The sequence below is a fragment of the Bombus vancouverensis genome, chromosome 10 (genome assembly GCF_051014615.1).
Source record: "Bombus vancouverensis nearcticus chromosome 10, iyBomVanc1_principal, whole genome shotgun sequence".
NCBI lineage: Eukaryota > Metazoa > Arthropoda > Insecta > Hymenoptera > Apidae > Bombus > Bombus vancouverensis.
The window spans coordinates 2,994,365-3,014,048 of record NC_134920.1 but is presented as its reverse complement, the minus strand read 5'-3'; positions in this window follow the sequence as shown (position 1 = coordinate 3,014,048).

The following is a 19,684-nucleotide window of genomic DNA, read 5'->3' as shown; positions in this document are numbered from 1 at the left end:
ACACCTGCTCGTTCTGTCCTCCCTGGATAAATATGCGACTACTATGGGTTCTTTGGCTGGTAACGTGCGACCGTGTGCACGTATCTACGTACGTATGCGCCATACGAGATGTATATAACTGGCAAACACTGATACCTTTGAGTCGGCCCGAATGAAATTTTAATGACGCACAAAATCGGAAACCTATTCGCCTTTCGCCAGTTCCCTGTTGTTTTGCGCGGTGGTTTTACACCGGCAACGCCCCGGGCGACCACGTTTTCATTCATAAATTAAAACGTATTCGCAACAATTACATTTCGCCCCGCTCCCCGTGTGAATTAATCGAGCGAATTTTATCAAGCGCCCGCTGATTTTTATTTAACGTTTGTCCGATATTTGTTCCGGAATTCCTTTCATATTGAAATCCTCATCAGCCCGATTTTAAACGTTTTAACGTTTCCCTCAGGAATTTTTCTATTAACCACCAGGGTTTCGTCGCTCAAGGATCTGTTTTAATTTTCCCGAGCGCCTCAGCACATGGGCTTCTTTGAATTCGGATATGGAATTAAAATTAAAACTCGATATTACTCGATACGTTTCTGTCCATGTTATACAAATATATCGAATTGTAATAGCGTTAATACACTTCGCAGCGAGAATATTTTTTTTCTATATTTCACTCGATAATCGACGCTGATTTAAATGTTTTAAAAGTAGCAAGTGATATTAACGAATATTTTCGAATATTAACGAATTGAAACAAAACGATTCGTGTTATTACAAAAATTTGCGTACAAATAAAACTGCCGTCAGTGAGGCAACTAAAAGTGGGATCATCGATTCATTTTATTTTTAGAAATTGTTTTAAACTCCTAGAAACTCAGAGATAATTTCGCTTCTGCATAAAACAAAGAAGCAATTTGCATTCTTCGGTTTTACGCGCCAACGTTACATCTTTCAATTCTTCGATTTTCCATTGGAAAACTGCGAAACCATGAAAGAAAGGATGGAAAATCGCCGAAAATACACACGTCGCGGGTTAAACGCGTCGAAATGAATCCGATTTCATGAAACATTTCTCTCCTACCTCTTCTTTTCACTATTTTGTCTTTTTTTTTATCGAAATCATGATCGTTGCGGTGGCTTTGAGAATTTCAAGTCAACGCCAACGCAATGCACCGCTCCAAAGGATACAAAAGTTTAATAAATCCATTCATCGCGTTTAATACGAAGAGAGAGAAAGAGGCATACGTACCGGTGAGCTCGCTTATTGCCGACACAACATATTCAGCAATTTGTTCGATGAAATATCTGTTCTCGCAATTTATCCGTTTGGCAAAATGACAATTCGACAGTTCGTTCGTCCCGTGGACGGGGAGCGTCGATTCGCCGATTGAACAACCGTCCTATCCGTGCTTCGATCCTTTCATTCAATATTTTTTTTCACTCCCGTAATAAATTCGTTTACCTTCCACCCCCGCGTTTTTTTCACGGCCTCGTTTGATTAACTGCGAGCGGATCACGTAATTTCCGGAAAAAATTCAGGAACTACCAACCGGCTCGTACATTTTTTTTAGCCCAATCCATCCGTGACAAAAATAAAAAGAGAAGATGAGTCCGAAAATGGACGAACATCGTTACTTTCTTCTATGTCGATTGTTCCAATATCCACTTTTGTATCTCGCATTTTTTGATATACGGCTGGTTAAGAAACCAACGGAAATATCTGGAAGGCAGAAACAAAGGAACTAGGCAACGAGAAGTAACGATAAAATGCAGGCACTAAATGTTAAGGAAACCGAGAGAAGGAAAGCTACGGTGACTAATCACGGGCATTTTTTCTACCAGCTGTGTTTAAAACAGCTTGACAAAAATTTCTTCCGACGCAGAATGCTTCGCGGAATAGCAGCAAATGTCCTCTTGAAACTTGCAATTTTCAATACTGCGAGTCTTGCTTCAACTCTAGTCCGATGTTGCGAGAAATTTCGCTCCGATTATTCTGTAATTCCGATCGAGCATCCTCAGAAGCGCACAAAGCTACAAAAAAAGAAAAAAGAAAAAAAGAGAGAGAAAGAAAGAGAAAAACGAGAAACGGCATCCGTTCGATCGTATGAATTTCCATCTTGCATTTCAACTCGAACTTCTGGACTGGTTATGGAAGCACCAGGAAAGTAATGGAAAAGGGACAACAAAGAACTCGGAGAATAAGAAACGATGATAAAGAAGAGACAGTAAATGATAAGAAAAACTAAAGTCCTAGAGCAGTACAAAGGGAAAGATGGAAGTAAGACAGCGCACAAAAACCGAAAAAATGGAGAACGAAAATGAGAAACACAAAGCAAAGGTGGTTGGCCACAGAAGCGAGTGCACAGAGTTGTGGTTACGCAGAGTAATATGCACCTATTCCGATATGGAAATGAGCATGACCGAAGGTGTGTAAACACGAAAGCGCGCGAGCACACGGCAATCCGATCAGTAACATCCACTGCATCTGTAATGTCGCTCCAATAGCTCTGGTTCTCTTGCTTCTTGCCCTCATATCACGCCCACTGACGATACATCTTCGATAGCTCTGAATCTCGAGTTACACCCAAGAATCCCATCACGAAATCGGAATAATCGAAGAACGTGTGCTGTTTCTTGTCCCGCCGCTTCGTGATCTGAGAGTTAGATGGCGGTTGGTTCGAGGAGAAATATAACGTGTTACAAACTGTTTCCATAGTTTACACTATGCTCTGACGTATACGGATTTAATGGTAGTAATTTGAAAATTGCCGCGCTGGATTCTTCGTAGAAATTGACCGAGAATAAAAGATTTTTCGATTTTTTCCATTATAACAACTTGAATGTTCGGCGAAATTGACCGACTGTTTGCCCCAACAGCGTTCATTCTTTCGACGACAAATCGAAGGAAATTACCGGATCGCTATAGCGGCACGGAATCGGCCAGTATGCATTGAAATTTCGACAATCCTGTAAAAATCGTTTTCAGAGAGGCGGCCAGAGAACTATGGAGGTCCGGAGAGCGCGATTGATCTGCATTGTAATGGGAAAATTTGAAAGTACCCGCGCACTTTGGAGCGCGCGCGAATTACCAAACCATTTTCGAGAAAATTCCCGAACAAAAAAAATGCGGTTGTATTCGAACATAGGGTACGTCGATCTGCATTTTAATACGAAAACACACGTCGATGGTAGAAGATAGAAATGTTGTAACGAGAAAGATAGAACGGTTTCACTTGCGCCGCGACGCACTGCGTAAAGTTGAGCGCAGTTTTAGAGAAATTCGCCCATCGAAATTCATACCTCGTCGCTCCGTTCTCCATGTAAATTTTATATTCTGAAATTAAGGATTTTTTTATTTTTCCAACGCAAGAATTTTCATTTTGCCACTGTGCTGCTGGCATTGAATTAAATAGAATGTATCATTAAATATGAAACGAGCATACTCGAATAATAACGGAATCGTTTTAAAAGCACTTTCGAAATAAATGATGGCTTTCCTTTCACTGTTTTATACGGTCGAGGAGGAAAAAAGAAAATAGAAGAATCTTGTGTTAACTCGTATATTTTCGCGTTGAAAAGGAAACGATGTACAATAGGTACGCGAAAGACAATGCAGCGAACGTTTATAATACGAGGGCGTTAAAGTTACAGGAATATCGATCAAAATCTGGAACGTGAAGTCCCATCCAGCCGGGATCTAGTCGTAATGAATTGATATTAAATTGATGGTAGCGAAGTATACGCGGCTGCGCGTGCACGTTACACAGGTCGCTCGTTGTCTAACTAGAATTATGCAATCAAATGACACAATGGTTCAACTATTATGTATCAGGCAAGCGACCAACTTGCCCGCAATGAATGCAACGGTGACAATACCAGACCTCGTCTCTTCTCCTGTCTGTTACAGCGTTGGCATGCTCGATATTGCCGAATTCTCGTGAATAATAATTGTCGTTGCGAAAGCAATCGCCGCAAACGTTGATCTTTAAAAATCATTTACCATTCGTGAATGTAAATTTTGGATTACAAATAGTACATTTTCAGACCATAAACAGATATTGGAAATAATCCAGAAAATTTTATGCTGATTGTCAGTTTCATTTCAAACGTGTTTGTCTTAACGCATAATGGTAGCCGTGGCCGATCGTCAGCGAGTATGTTGGAATAACGTGATTCCTTAACAAGTCTATTACAATAACGGGAGACATTATTTTTCACTTCGTTATCGATTAAATTAACTAGTGGAAGTACTATGTTCGTTTTTTCCTCTGGCTGCGTCTTCCCTTCCGGTAAGAAAAGCCCAGGAGTGAAAAGGGACAGGTAGGAGGAGGACAGTAAAAGAAAAATAAAGGAAAAAAGTGGCGAAGAAGTACGAGGCACGTGTTCGTGAGTAAAATCATGACTGTAATTATATACTTACCTTCTGTCTCGTAGTTACGATTCATTAAAAAATCGCCGGGATTTTTATGAATGTTCTGAACGAGATCCTCCCCTCTGTCGGCCTCTGTTAGGGTGTAACAGGGCGTGCGAGGGCCAAAGGAAAGTGTAATGGGATGTTTAAATTTGCTGAAGGTAATAATCGGGGGCTGACGGTATTCAATTGAGATAAGAGCGGTGCCGGGGTACGCGCTCGCCTTTTGGCAAGTAACATTAGCATTGAAACATCGACGCGGAGCCTCCACTGATGCGGAAATGAACTTGCAACGCGGGAGAAAGGATAAAAAGTTGCGGGACGATACGCCGTCTGCGCGGCTTTTTTTCATCCGACAGAGTGAAATCGCCAACGCATCGCCATTATTGAAAGATGTAGAATCGTGTAACACAAGGAGGAGATGCCGGACGCGCCGCTTGAAAACTTTTCATTCGTTTGAATTACCAACTCGATGAATACGTGAAAAAAATGAGAGAGAAATAGAGTGAAAGAGGAAAATAGAAAAGAAGAGAGAGAAAGGGAAGCATGTACATTGCCCCTTTGCGTTGCGTGATCTCGGAAATGGCAAATGAGAACGGGGAAAAGAGATTATCATCGCGAAACGCTATCGCGTGCCTCGCGTCCCGAAAGGTAACTCTTTGAATCTGAGCTTGATTAGCGAAAAAACGTATTATACAAAACCAGAAATGCATACGTATTATCACGATTATAGATGACATATCGCGACGGTTGTTAGGAAAAGCAACACGGTTTCCGAATCGTGATACTATATGAGAACTGTAAACGAGAGAACATAAAAATTCACTTGGGAAAATTGTAATTTCTTTCGCGATAACGTAAGCGCATTTAATAAGAAACGATCATTTGTCTTCGGTCAGACACTTGAATCTTGGAACAGAACATTTTTCATTCTGGAATCAAGACATTGAAAAGGTGAACGCTCTGTTTCTAATCGTGTCATTTTGTTCGTCGGTCACTACACTTTAGCGGCTCACGTTTAACTTGTGTTCTTAATTATTATTCGTATTATGCAAGATAATTGTCGCATCACCGACATAACTGTCTTATTATCCCTAACCGATTTCTTATTCGGAATCGTAGGAATGGTAATACGTTGTTGATCAGTGGCATCAAGGGTTAGCTGGAGGCGAACACCGAATATTTAATGTCGGTTTTTAGTGGTCGTTTCAGCGGCGTCTAATGGCGGTCGAGGAGAACTTCGCCATTATGTCTCCAAAATTCCTTCCTCCACCTGCCGACGATGATTACGCGTAGCCTGCTGCGTTCGTCAAGAACCATCAGACCAGCGTACACGCTTCGGTAATAATGCAAATTTCCGTTTCGCCTGTCCAGCATTAATAAGGATCGGCGTGGCTCGATTAATCTAAGAGGTAGCCAGAGATTTCGAGAAATTTCGGGCCAATCATTGCTTGTATAATACGCAGCCTGGACGACGGGCAAGGTAGCAGTGTTACACGACAAACGATCGTGGCCTCGGATGAATTTTAATCGTGGTACCCTGCTGGAAAGCGAACGTGAATAGAAACGGACCGGATTTCCAGTGTTAATGGCGAGATAAGTGCGCCATAAGATTTAATCCACCCCGCATGAAATTGGAGCTGACGTCGTAAAGTATCGCTTGCAGCTTTCGACCTCGCAAATTAATTTCTGAACTTACTCGTTCCTGGCTTATATTTCGGGTACCTAACACCAAGTCGGGTCATACTGATTAGAAAGCCGTTAAAGTCTATCAAAATTATCATTTTACATTGGTACTCAATTATTTTGAAAATAGAATTAGTTTATTCCGCGAATAATGTTATCTTCTGTGTTATAAAAGTTCGCGTGTATTAGGCAAATCAAATCTTCTGTAGAGTTAATAAATACTTGTAATCTGAAGCATGAGATTACTTCTGCTTCAATCCTAAGAGGTACAATGGTATATATTTCTTTTTCTCTCTTTCTTCTCTTCTTCCATATCTTTTCTTGTTCCTTCACTTTTTTCCCTGTTTTTTGTAGCTCAATTCCAAACGACGGACAAATTATATATTATAAAATATTTATAAAAAGGTTTCATCCGTATTTATTAAATCAACCATGATCTTTGCAGTTTTAATAACCAGATCGAAGATAACAGTCAAGAATGTCAAAACTACTTGCAGGGAAAAAATTCGAGATCGTCGAGCCAGGCATTCGATCGTTATCACGCAAATTTGCGACGTTTCCATGATCTCTGCGTGTACTTAATATTCGTCGGAAAAACGACGCGTTTCTTTACGGGAACTCCTTTCGGAGTATCCAGTCCGTTTCATCAGTGAACTCAGGTTCCAAAGTTCTTTCGAGCGAAATTGGCTTCGCTGACAAGTGGCCGGGCTGAAAGTGCCTGGGAACTATCCGAAAATTATACCTTAACCGGTCAAAGCGAACTTCCACCGACGATTCTTTCCACGGAGTACGGCCCCCGAAACCACTCAAACCTTAAAGGCAACGGCAGCCACTAGGACAAAAGGATTGGTACGAAACAGTTTCCGTCTCGCGTGGTGAAAGAATGAACTCGCACACCCGTCAAACGAAAGTACGAAGAGTCACGCGTGCATCACGCGTCTCTTTGTCGTGATTGCAAAGTTTCTCGTGGAAAACTTGTTCTAGTCCTGTCTCTCCCTGCTGAACTATTTGCTTGAAACATTTCTGGAAAGCATACCGGAGAAATCCTTTTATTTCGGCGAGACTGTCGCCGGATTACCTTCCTTTTTCTTTAGTTCATTGGATCGGTACAGGACACGGAGGGAATGACAGAGAGACAGAGAGAGAGACAGACAGACAGAGAGAGAGATAGACCTTGTGCTTCCTTCGAAGCCGACGGATTCAGAGTAATGTAATATCCGTTTCCGGACTCATGAAAATTATCTGGTGAATGGAAAGAACGCGGGAGCACGGTTTCATTATAGTTCTAAGGATTTGTTCAGTCTGAAAATATGCACCATAACGACGAGACAAATGACCCTTACGTTAGACGTGTTTATTTATGAATATCAATTGTAGTTTTATATCTCTTAGTATACCTTTGAAACATTTAACTCGTCTAAATTAAACTAGAATGCGAACGTGGTATTGCCATTTTTGAAAATTTATATACGAAACGAAAATTAAGCAGATGCAATCACTCTGGGCAACATTTGTATGCTAGGTCTCTTTGAGTGGTGCATTATGCGGTTTTTTATATTCACTGAAGTTTTTAACGATTAACATACCGAATATATCGTATAAAAGGAGACGAAACGGGGGAGGTGGTATAATAAGGAGGATTACTTCTTAGTTCAAAGCTGTCGAAACAATCGTATTCTGTATTATCTTTCACAAAGTTGGACTTACTAACTTACAAAATATGAAGCATATTAATGTGTAATAGTTACATATAAAATATTATAACTTTACAAATTATACAAGAATCAAGTAATTCGCGAATATATTACACATGGAGAACTTTTACGAATATATTGTGTCTGTTATATGAAACCTTTTGAAATTTCATTAGTACTACAACGTAATTCGACTATCATAATTATATTGGTAAAATTTGGAACCAGTCTGGAAATGTATAATAGGAATTGCACGACATTTACCGTGCATATATGTTGTACATTTGCGCCTCTCTGAAGTTAAACTGATCAAACCCACAATTGATATTCAATTCTAAAAATAACAAATAACTTATTTTCATAAATTCGTTTGTGATAGAGAGATAATACAAACAATAGCAAATTGCAAGATAAATTTTAGAATCAATGCCCGTGATAATAATATGGCACTATTCTTTATTTTCCAATTTTGGAACTGGTCAACGTGACTTCTGAATGGCTCATACATCATTCCTATATGGAGTTACTGCGGATATAGTAACCTTAGTTACACGTTGTCCATACTCTTTCAAGAACGTAACGAGAATCTGGCCGTGGAAAGACACGAGCAACACGAACGAGCCACGATTCGCGAGCACAATGACACGATTTTAACCTGCGTGTCACGATGCCCGAAAGAAGGAAAGCCGGCGAAGTTTTGGACAGGGTTTTCAATACTCGAGCCACGCCACGGTCGATGGAGTGAAATTCCATATCGAAAGTAACAAAAGAACGTCAATTCACCGGGCGAGATTCGTATTCACGAGCGTGTAAAGGAAGGTGGCCAAGAGGAGAAAGAAAACCACGCTCGTATGTGTTTCCTGCGGAAAGCGAGCAACCTGCGGATATATGTTCTCACGGAGGAAACTGGCAGCGCTTGGCTTCGGCGAATAAATTGCGTGTCGTTTTATTTACGTCTTCACGCAAACTGGATACAAAGGCGGACAAGAAGGAGCGCGCGTTGCAACTCTCGAATGCAGCGATGGTAAGGTAGCGGATGCAAACCGAAAGAAACGCTTCCACTCTCGCTCAAAGACACGCACGGACACTTTTACTTTTTTTTATTTTTCTGCGCGCCACCGTTCCTCCCGTTCCCGGCATTCATCTTCTGTTCAGCTCATTCAAACGACGCTGCCGCCACGGAAGCTCCTGGCAATTTACGTATTTAGATATCGTTGCGCGCAGATGCTCACGCTCCCGCGCCTTCTTTCCACCTTTTTACGACGCTTTGTAGGTATGCGTTTTAATGGATTCGCATGTTCCGTGAAGTTTCTTTTTTGATATAAAAACCAACATTTGGGCACGATCCATGCTTCACTGAACAATCATGATCAATCGATGATTTAGTTGGTTTTGTATATAGATTGAATAAAATGAGTACAGTGGTTACAATAACTATTTGTACTCTTACTTTCCAATGGAATCTTTTGTTTATTAGGTACTACACATTTCATTCTCACTTTATCTATTATATTTTTGTAGTGATATGAAAATGTGTAGGATACGAAATATAATATACTTAATCAATTTAATTGGACAATACACATTATAATGAATTCGTATGTTTCACGGAATTGTTTATCGGTCTAAGTACTAACATTATGACTTCTGTCTTAGTGAAAAATCGGAATTGTGTGTTCCCATCTATGAAATGTAATTGTTTAGTCGTTGATTTAATTGATCATGCGAATAGATGAAAGCAAAGAAGAATATAAATTACTAAGAAAGTATATTATTATATAACAAATATATATATATAAAGGTATTTTTTGACAGGATTTCAGAAATATATGGATCTTTAGTCCGTATACGAGAAAAGTATACACAGATAGGCTTCATTGACATTAACGCGCTCGCTGACACATAGCGCTGACGGAATAATGAATTTTCCTGACAACGCAGAAAACGTGTCGATAAATCCGACACTAACGACTTATCTGGCCGTGTCATGCACAGCGAACTGGTGATAGCCAAATGAGGTCAGAAATGGCGTTCCGTCAATCGCAGAATATGAAATTTATCGATGTTTCCTATCAGTCTTGCAGAAAATACGAAATCGTTTCGGTAAACATAAAGCGAGTCTGTACGAATTGTTTTTGTGACATTATCATGTAATGTATATACTATAAGCTATATGACTGTCGTATTAACACGTGGCGAAATATTTGAATAAACTAGAATATCGCATGTAAATTTCATTTTTACGCTACTTTCCATATTGTATGCCAATCTGTTATGACACCATCTGCGTCTCTTTCATCGTAATAATTTATCATGTTAACACCCCTCGAGTATTTCCCGCCCTTGATGGAAGTCGATGACATTTCAAAGAAACAACCATATAATCATCTTTATCATGCGAACTGGAAGAAGAGAAGATTGCGTGAATGCAAAGAAAACAGATGCATCCTGAAACGTTCTGATGTCTGATCAGATCTAACGTGGGCACGAGAAGCTCCTTTCACGGCTCGAAATGACTCTAATTTTGAATAAGTATAAATTTGTGAATGAAAATACCGAGATTTAGTTTTGACGAATTCAATGACCTGCAAAACATTTGTTGCATTTTTGTGAAAATCAAATTATATAATTCGTAAACATAAATATGCGAACTATAAGATATTATACATTGAAAGCTATATTCTTAATAATATTATTATAATAGTTTATATTACGGAGAAAATTAGAGTAAACAAGTTTTTATAGAACACTAGTTAGCACAAATGTAGAAGTGACAATACTTCTACGATTGTGATTACTATGCAATTAGATTTTCGTGTATGCATGTGAAATTTGAAGATAGAAGCATACATAAAATTCATGTAATGAGAAAAAAAAAATACAAAATATCGATAGTGTGCACGTTATAATATTTATCAAAAGAAAAAATCTCCCCTTAGTCTTCTTCAGTTCTATTTGTTCAGTTGCATTTACAAAACTACGAATCTATTGGGTTGGCAACTAAGTGATTACGAATGTTGTCATTAAGTGGTATTGAAAAAATCCGCAATCTCTTAGTTATCAACCCAATACATGGGGTCCTCAGTCCAGTAACTACAAAATAGTAAAAAATCTCGCATTTTGTCTTCGCATTCTGCCACTGAATGCAGTCCGGGTATCATAATGATAGATCTTGAGATCGACTCGAGGAGCGAATTACATTGTTACCCTCTTCCCATTGGCGTTGCTGGGCTTCCGGAGCGGTGACATGCGGACCGAAGACATCGACCACGCGAGCGTTCGAGTGTTCTCCGCGTCTCGCTATATTTAAACTCGGCGAGAACTGGCCGCGGCTCTTTTTACGCGTCAACGAGGTTGACGTATCTTTAGGACATTCTAGCAGAGACACTAATTTAAAGGCGTGTCGGCATTTGGAATGCATTGGTTCGAACGCGACGTCATCATTAGAGAGTAGCTCGAGTCGTTCGCAGAGTCGTTGTCCAGGAGAGTACAAGAAAAACAGAGAGATGGAAGAAGGGACACATGGATTCCAGCCAGAGCTCGACGCGATGTCCTTCGCGTCTTCGACTGACACCCTGCGAGATACGGTGCTTATGTTAATGCGAAGGGAAACGTGTACCACGAGGGACGGGCAGGGACTGACACACAATGCGGCTCGCGCGGCAATATCTGTGCAGCCGAGAGCCATTAATAACGAACGAGACGAACTCAATGAATCACGGCCTCCGTGTTCCATTATAATGCAAATATTCGGCGCTGTTTAATGACGGAGTAACGCTATCTTTGGCGCACGTCGCTGGAATGTTAAGTGTACACGCCCTTTACGGGTGATCTTGACTTGTTGTGTTACCGAAATGGCCACCTTGAGTTCACCGAGAATGCACAGTTTCTCGAATTGTTGATTCTAGCGTTTATTCTTCAGGAATGTATACACTTTTGGTCAATATCAACGATCGTCGATTAACGTTTCAGTGGTTGGGAATGCATACATGTAGCTCACGAAGATATTCTGATGCTTTTAGGAATTAGTTCATATATTTTAGTAATATTCGTGTTTTGCTCACAGAAAACGACCATAGTGTTCACATACAGTGGCTATAAGAACAGTATCAAATTTTTGCAGTCATATGACAATGTTACTAAATGATACGAAATTTAATATATTTGGACCTAATTAATTAGTGTGTAAATGCTATGATGAGTGCAATGGTTGCCCAATATTTTTCGTATTCATTCAATCATTGTACACAATTATGAACGATAGTGTGCAATTATGAGATTTTCTAAAAAAAACAAAGGATATTTTTTAATGTTCAGGAGGATAGAAAAGGTTTTTTTATGGTAAGTACCCAAATACTTTGATGAATCACATGTTTGAACGCTGAGATAATAAGTGGCGTCTTCCTGTATTTTGGTACGATATGCTAAATTAGCTATAATTTATATGTATGTAATTTATATTAGGTATATTAAATCAAAATTCTTGATATGTTAAATTGATAACGAGGTCGGAGTTATGTACCATGTAATGTGTACTGATAATTAAACATCGTTCGATTTCGAACTTGAATTGCAGGAAAATGTGAAAATAAAGTCTTCGTGCGTTCGACCTTTTGACCTATATTTGGAATACGCTATTAAATACATAAGAGCCCTTTTAACTGGAGTTTGCATCGTTGTTATATATAATGGTTCGTCATTAAAAATTTGACTAACAATTCAGGCGTTAAAAGTCCCATTTCGAATGTAACGTTGCAAGGTGCTCGAGGTAAAAGAGCGTTTTGTATTCTTCACCCGCTCGTTCTAAATGTGAACCATTCACGATTCGCTAACATTCAAATTACATTTTCCGAAAGTTGAATTCTCTTATGCAACTTGAGAAGAATAACACCCTCTCTATTTGCTCTATGAGTGGAAATTCCACTGAAGAGATCCGATCTAACAAAATTGTAACATTTTTTCTCCCATATGTAGTTGCTGTTCATTCGAGAAGAAGGGGCGTTATTTCGTAAAGAAAATACCTTGGCATGTCCAGCGGAAGGATTTCAATTTTCTTGGGTAATCCTTTTGGGAGTATAATAATTTAAACGTTCCCTTTTGCATTTATTCGCGTGCATCCGGGGGAGGCCTGGCTATGTATTCTGTGTGCTTACCAATGCTCCTTGTTCAAAAGTTTCCAGCGCGTTTCAAAGGTGGATTAGGATCAGCATAAAATACGACAGAATGTCTCATATCGCGGATACCTCAGAGATCTGCTTCGTCTAGACGTTTACTTTGCACAGGTTACTACAAGATAAACCAAACTTTCCACGATGAGATAAGTTGGCGAAGAATTAATACAGCTATCTCTCCGGTGCAAATCGCTGCCAGCGAAACCGTGAATATTCCGTCGTGCTGATAATTATCGAAATTTTGTTCTCTTACACGGAGCTAGGCGATTCCCCGTCTCGGTCAGTAGTTTAGAAGTTAAGTAACGCCGTGTTAACTCGCGCTCGCCGGAAACATTGCGTGCCACTGTTTCGTTCCAATTCTCCATCGCTTCGAATCCAGTTCAACATGAACTTCGAACTTATTAATTCGCACGAAACAATTTGAAGGGGAATTTTCTTTCGACGCGCCGAATACAACCGACGAAATCCAATGAGCTAACTTTCGATTCTAATCGCCGGTACCTCGTAATCGGAATGAAATTGTTTGTCTAACGATCCAGAAACATATAACAGGAGTATACTTACTGAAACATTGACATTCTCAATAATATTCTGCATCTCGTATTATAACGGACGATTATCGTGTGCATACATACTGGAAACTTTGGGCTAATTAACATGCATCAAGATAAACTGAAACACTTCAATTTGCATTAACAATGTTTGAAGATCCGCCCTATGCATGCTTGAATTAACAAGAAATTACCGATTCGATGATAATTTCGCTAAAATTCGAGCACGAGTATGGAAACTTATGAAGATTTTCATAAATTATAAGTTAATTTTTGTGACAAATCCCCATATCATTGAAATTGTTACAATAGCTTTGCGTCTATTCAACTCAAACTAGCCGAATGTCAGGACGTTGAGGAACTCATGAATTTGCATGGACCAAACCAAATATAATCTTAGTGCACACAGATGGTTCTCTCTCGGGCAATAGGTGCTCTCCGCCCTGAGGATCCAGCTCATTCTCGCCGTTCATACGACGTCGTGGATAGGAAGTGCAGATTGCCCTGTTTAATTACTGGTGAGGGATAGACCAAGGACTTCGAGGGCAATCAGCTTGTTTGTATTTGCTTACAGATTTACGACGGTTCGGTTGGAAGTTAACTTCCGAATTTCACAAAGTCGCGCGTCAGCATCATGGTACTGTCGTCGAGTTGCATCAAATACACTCTTCCACGTAGACAGTTTAATTAACCCAATTAAGGCTTTGATTCTTTAATGTAGCAAAATGTTACGCACCTGGCATAAACAGCATTCTGATTAAGAATCAGAGTGTATGAATGAATTGGAAATACATATGATTTATGGCTACAAATCGTCGAGTCATATCACAGCATAGAAAGTTAAAAATTACAATAGAAACTTAATCATCCCATATTAAATATTCGTATAATCTTCCTATGAAAGCAAAATATTCGATTTGATCTTGAATGTACAAAGGCAAAGAGTTTGAATGGCCTCTCCTCAAAAATAGTTTTCTGTTTGACCTTCACCTTCAAAGGTCAAATATTTGATTGGCCTCTCTGCGAAAACAAAACTTCTGGTTTGATTTTGAGCTTCGAAGGTCAAATGTGCATACATTTAGCTTTCTCTGCAAGAGTTTAGCTTGATCGTGAATTTCAATGGTCAAATATTTATTCACCTCAAACACGAAAATAATATTGTTCGTTAGCGTTTTATAGTAATAAGTGTGTTTCTTGGTGGTACCGTTCTTGATGGTCAGTTGATGTATTGTAATAGTTCTATAGCGTGGCTAATTGTTTGATAAGTAATGAATATGCAGTGATGTATATGAAAATGCTCAACCTAAAAATGGATCTGCGTAGTTATAGGGGATAATAGGCTTATTGTTAGTAAAATACTCAGTTACTCGTGAACGATGGTAATATAACGTTCCTTGAAGAAAGTTGTTATACACAATTATTTAGGTCGTATATACATATTACTGTAAGTGAAGGTGTACTAGTTACTCTAATCTGATATAGTATACTGCTCCTGTTACAGTTGAACGAAGTTAATGTTGGGAGTAAGTGTAATTACTTAGTTGTTCGATGCAATTTTCGCAGACTTCATTGTTCTATAGTCTTCGATTTCGTCTTAACTTTTAATTATTCCCCATCATCATCAACAGCCACTAATTCTTTTTTTATCGTCATACTAGAAATTTATTTAATTCAAATAAAGGATCTAAAAATAAAAAAATGCTACTATAGATACTTGATTTCAAAATTAAATTTCTTCAATCTGCGTTCAAGGAGGGCGATTTCCGTGACTGGTATCTACATAATTCAGAAAACAAACATTCAATAAGGTATAATGCAAATCAAGGCACGGGAAAGTAAGGCGATAAGGCACGTCAAATTAATCGACTTTTGTGTCGGATGGAGATCGATGAGCAGTTTTTCAACAGGAGATCCGCGTGGAATTGGTGGTTCCGATCTTTCATTCTGCGCGCTACATACGTGAGCCGGGTACGTAAATATAAATCGAGACGGGTCAGAAAACGAGGCAGAAATCTCTTTAGACTCTTCCTTTGCGTTCCAGGCACGCGATGACCTTCATCTTCATTAGTGCACTCCATTATGTGCACATAGCTTTTAATAAACTCGCGATACGAACAGCATGTTTCAATTCCGTCGACGCGACATTCATTTGATAATTTTCATGCTCCTTCTAGCTTACTTTGAAGGATTTAAATTAGCGTACATAGCATAGATTGGAACAATCGCAGGACGTATCAATTATTCTTATTACCAAGAAATGTCTTTTCATGTTTTTTTTTATTATTGCTTCAAATAGTCGCGATTTTTAGCAATTACTTTATGTTGGAGTTCATAGAGTTGGGTTTATCGAGGTCATTGGCAGTTTTCGACCTATGAACCCAATAGAAGCATGGGAAGGGGGAAGTAGAGAGAAAAACAAATAGTACATCAATCGAACTGCACGTATCGTACGGTCATATATTTCAATTATTTTTTTTATTCCTACACTTTGCATGTAAAGCTTTTTTAATTTTTAGTGCTTCAGTAATCCATCTTTTTGTACTATGTATTATATATTTTTATTTCATATCACTTTTTCTGTAATAGACTCGTTTATATACAAGCAATTAAATCTAACAATTTATAGGTGTATATAAAATTCTCAATTTATATCTCATTCAACCTTAATCATTCAAAATTACATATATTCTAGGATAGATTATCAGCCGTGATAAGAGAAAAAGAAAATAAATCCAACACTTTATATATATATTTAGAATTTTGAAACAACCTATACAAGTCGTTGAGCTCCTGACATTCGAGATTATATTTAGGATAGAATATTCGAATAGGTAACATAAAATTCAATCGTGGAAACGGAAGAAGAAACCACGGACGCTTTCCTTTTACGTTTCGGGCACAGGATAGCCTTCGGTTTTAATTGGTGTGTTTCACCATATCCGACGTTGGTTCACGAGCATCCCCGTGGTTGAACGTATTCGGCCCACGTCGTATCCCCGATACCCTAATGAAGCAAATTTGCATCCATACGCGACACGAGTGAGCAAGTACAGAGATACAATAAAACTGATTTCGCGTCTCCTGCCAAGGACCCGGTAAGATGGATGCGTCTGCACGGCAGGTCGCTGTTGCGGGGTTGGTAGTTGCATGATAATGATTCGAGCGCGGTCTGCTACTGTAAGGGACGATGTATCGGTCGCCGGTTTGTCCCATGGCATTCCTAGAGGATTCGACTCGATGTCTGGAATCCTGGAATCTACGAATTGATCGGAACCTTCGCCATTTTTGCCTCTTTCCTCGTATGGATGACTAACGTTGCACACATGCTTTTCGTATAGATTTCAGAAATATTTTTTTTTCTAAACGTACGTGCTAGGAATAGCAAAAATTCTGTTCTTTGGAAGTTTCAAATATTTGTTTTTTCGCATAAAACATTTTGGAACTTCCTATTTGTAAATTTCATACATAAATTTAGGGGCATGAAGATAAAACCCGAGCAGAGATTTGTTTCATTCCCTGCGGAACTTTATTTAATTGAACGAAATTTTAGTGTCTGATTAGATAGACTCCTTCCTATTACACTAATGGAAGATCATATACATGTACATAATTTAGGAATAGTAAGCAGTATGTGAACTCCATTTACGTACATGAATCGCTTGTATTCCAGTAGGTTCATATAATCGCCGTTCTACCATAAATTTTATAAGTACTTTCATAATTTGGATATTTGTATCCTCAAATTTTCCATAAAAACACGAACATCCGCGGTCTAGTTACGAAAGCTATTTGCATTAAAATTAATTTCTTTCATCAGTTAGAAGTTTATTACATAAAATCGAGGATATCAGAAGTTATGCTAGCAACTAGACGGAGGCTGTGAATTCACCGGTTTTCGGAAGAGAACGCTTCCGTTGGTCGCGCGTCCGAACCTCGATGCGATGCGGAGTTAACTCTGTTATCCATAAACTTGCGACGGGAATCAGGAAAACTTTCCGATGTATAAAGCCTGGGTCTGCAGACACAAAGGTACATACTAATAATAGTTGCTGAAAGCGGGAGATTCACGGTCAGAGAGAGCCGGAGAATAGAACGTCAATACAGAGGCTCGTTACACCCTGATATGCCAATGCCAACAAAGCAGTTCTGGCTGTTGGTTGAATGCACCGGCATAACTAACATAAGCAGAGATTCTAACAGTCCAATCAGAACGGGCTAACAAAGATACTGTTCTGTCTATTGTGTAAAACGTGCCCTGTGCACGATAGCGCGCCGGTCTTTTCAAGATTGGTAATCGAAACGTAATTTCGACTACTTTCCTCGGAAATGAGCGTTGATACTGAACTCTGCTTAAATCATTCCACATCTATTTGTATATGTGTCTGTATCTCTCTAAAGTACGCACAGACTAATTGTTACGTTGCTATTTTTTCGATTGAACGCTTGATTAACTCTTTAACAGTGTAACAAGGTAGCGATGAATCCGGAATAATTAGTCCTTTATCGTCAAAGTTTCTAACATTTCTACAATCGGATGCAAACGATATTTATTTTCAACTCTTTATGCGAAATAAATATTCATAACTGCGTGGTTTAAGATTTGCAGTATTATACAGAAACTGCAAGAAATATTTGCATATCGTTGTATCTATTACAGCATTTATTAATTATTAATTACTAATTACTAATTTCTAATTAAAAGGTATATTGAATTTCATATCATCATAGTAGTGCTTCCATATGACTACAAAAATTTGATACTATGAAAATTAAATATAAAACAAGGTAATATGTAGAAGAATGAAACAAGGATACCTGTAAATACTTCTTGTCGTCACGGTATTTGAGAAAGTCCTCAAATGTTTCTCAGCTTACGTCGTTAAAGCATCAATTCATGTAATAACCTTCTATATGTAAAATACACAGATAAATTTCGTGAAAGAAACAAACGCACCAAACATTCCAAAATTCTTTCGTTTAATCTATTCCTTTGAGGAAATTAAGCAAAAACTCTTGCTAAAGATCCAACAGGAGATTGATTATTCATATTTTAAAACGTATCCGCTCTACTATATCCGCCGTAATCTTAATCATTGCCTAGAAATAACCGAATTTCAGTAGTGAGATTTCCTTTTTCGGGGCGGCGTTTGCTCTCATTCATTCTCTCACGAATCACTGAGCCGTACATCCTGAAGGAATTGCGGACAAGTGGTAGCCATCTCTGGATCCAACCAGTAAGGAAATGAACGTTATTCGAGGCGGTTTGGCTTTTGGACGCGACGTCGAACGATAGAATGGAGGAATCGCCGATGAGAAAGAACGTTTCGAGAGGTGTAATTATACCGGTCGATGTTACGGTCGTGCTCTCTCGTCTATGGAGTATACGCGTAGAGAAGAGTCGAGCGAACACTGGTAATCCATGCAGAAACGAGGGGAAAACAATTAATCACGTATGCAAACGCTTTTTTAATCTGAACCCATTTCCCGCTTCTCGATTCTACTGGTCTATTTACGTTCTGCGTCGAACGTTTCAGGGAACGTGAAAACGTTGGGAAACGTCGGATCACACGTAAGTCATTTTCACCGGCGTCAAATATTGAGTAGCTTTTAACGGCGTGGCTATGTGCGTGTCGCGGGTTCAATAGGAGAAAAAAGCCAAAAAATAGAAGAGAAAAAGTAAAAAACATATTGAAGAAAAAACATGGCGAAAAAAACCGATTCTTCCACGAAGCAGAAAAATTTATGCGTTGCTACGGAATGCATAAACGATGAACCGGTCACATCACGTCCTGTGCTCGCCGCGAACGTCCCATCCCAACGTATTTGTCTCGAGTTATTATAATCAGCTTCGTTCCTAGTTCTTTCTTCTGTCGTATAGAACAGGGAGAATATGAATAAAAAACGAGATTTCTTTCGGCGATATGTCTATAACTAGACACATATGTGAGATACGTGATATGTGAGAGATCAAAGGGTTCGTTATTGATTGGTTATTTCCAAACAAGATAAAATTGGTTCGTCGTTATATGTGAATTTATTGGAAAAACCAGAGAATAATATTATAATTATTTTATCACAATGAAATTTTCATTGAAATTACGATAGGATTCGTCGTTATTCAACCTTGATTCATCATCCCGATAACGTAACAGACACAAGGAGGAACATTAAAGGTGAACAAGTAGT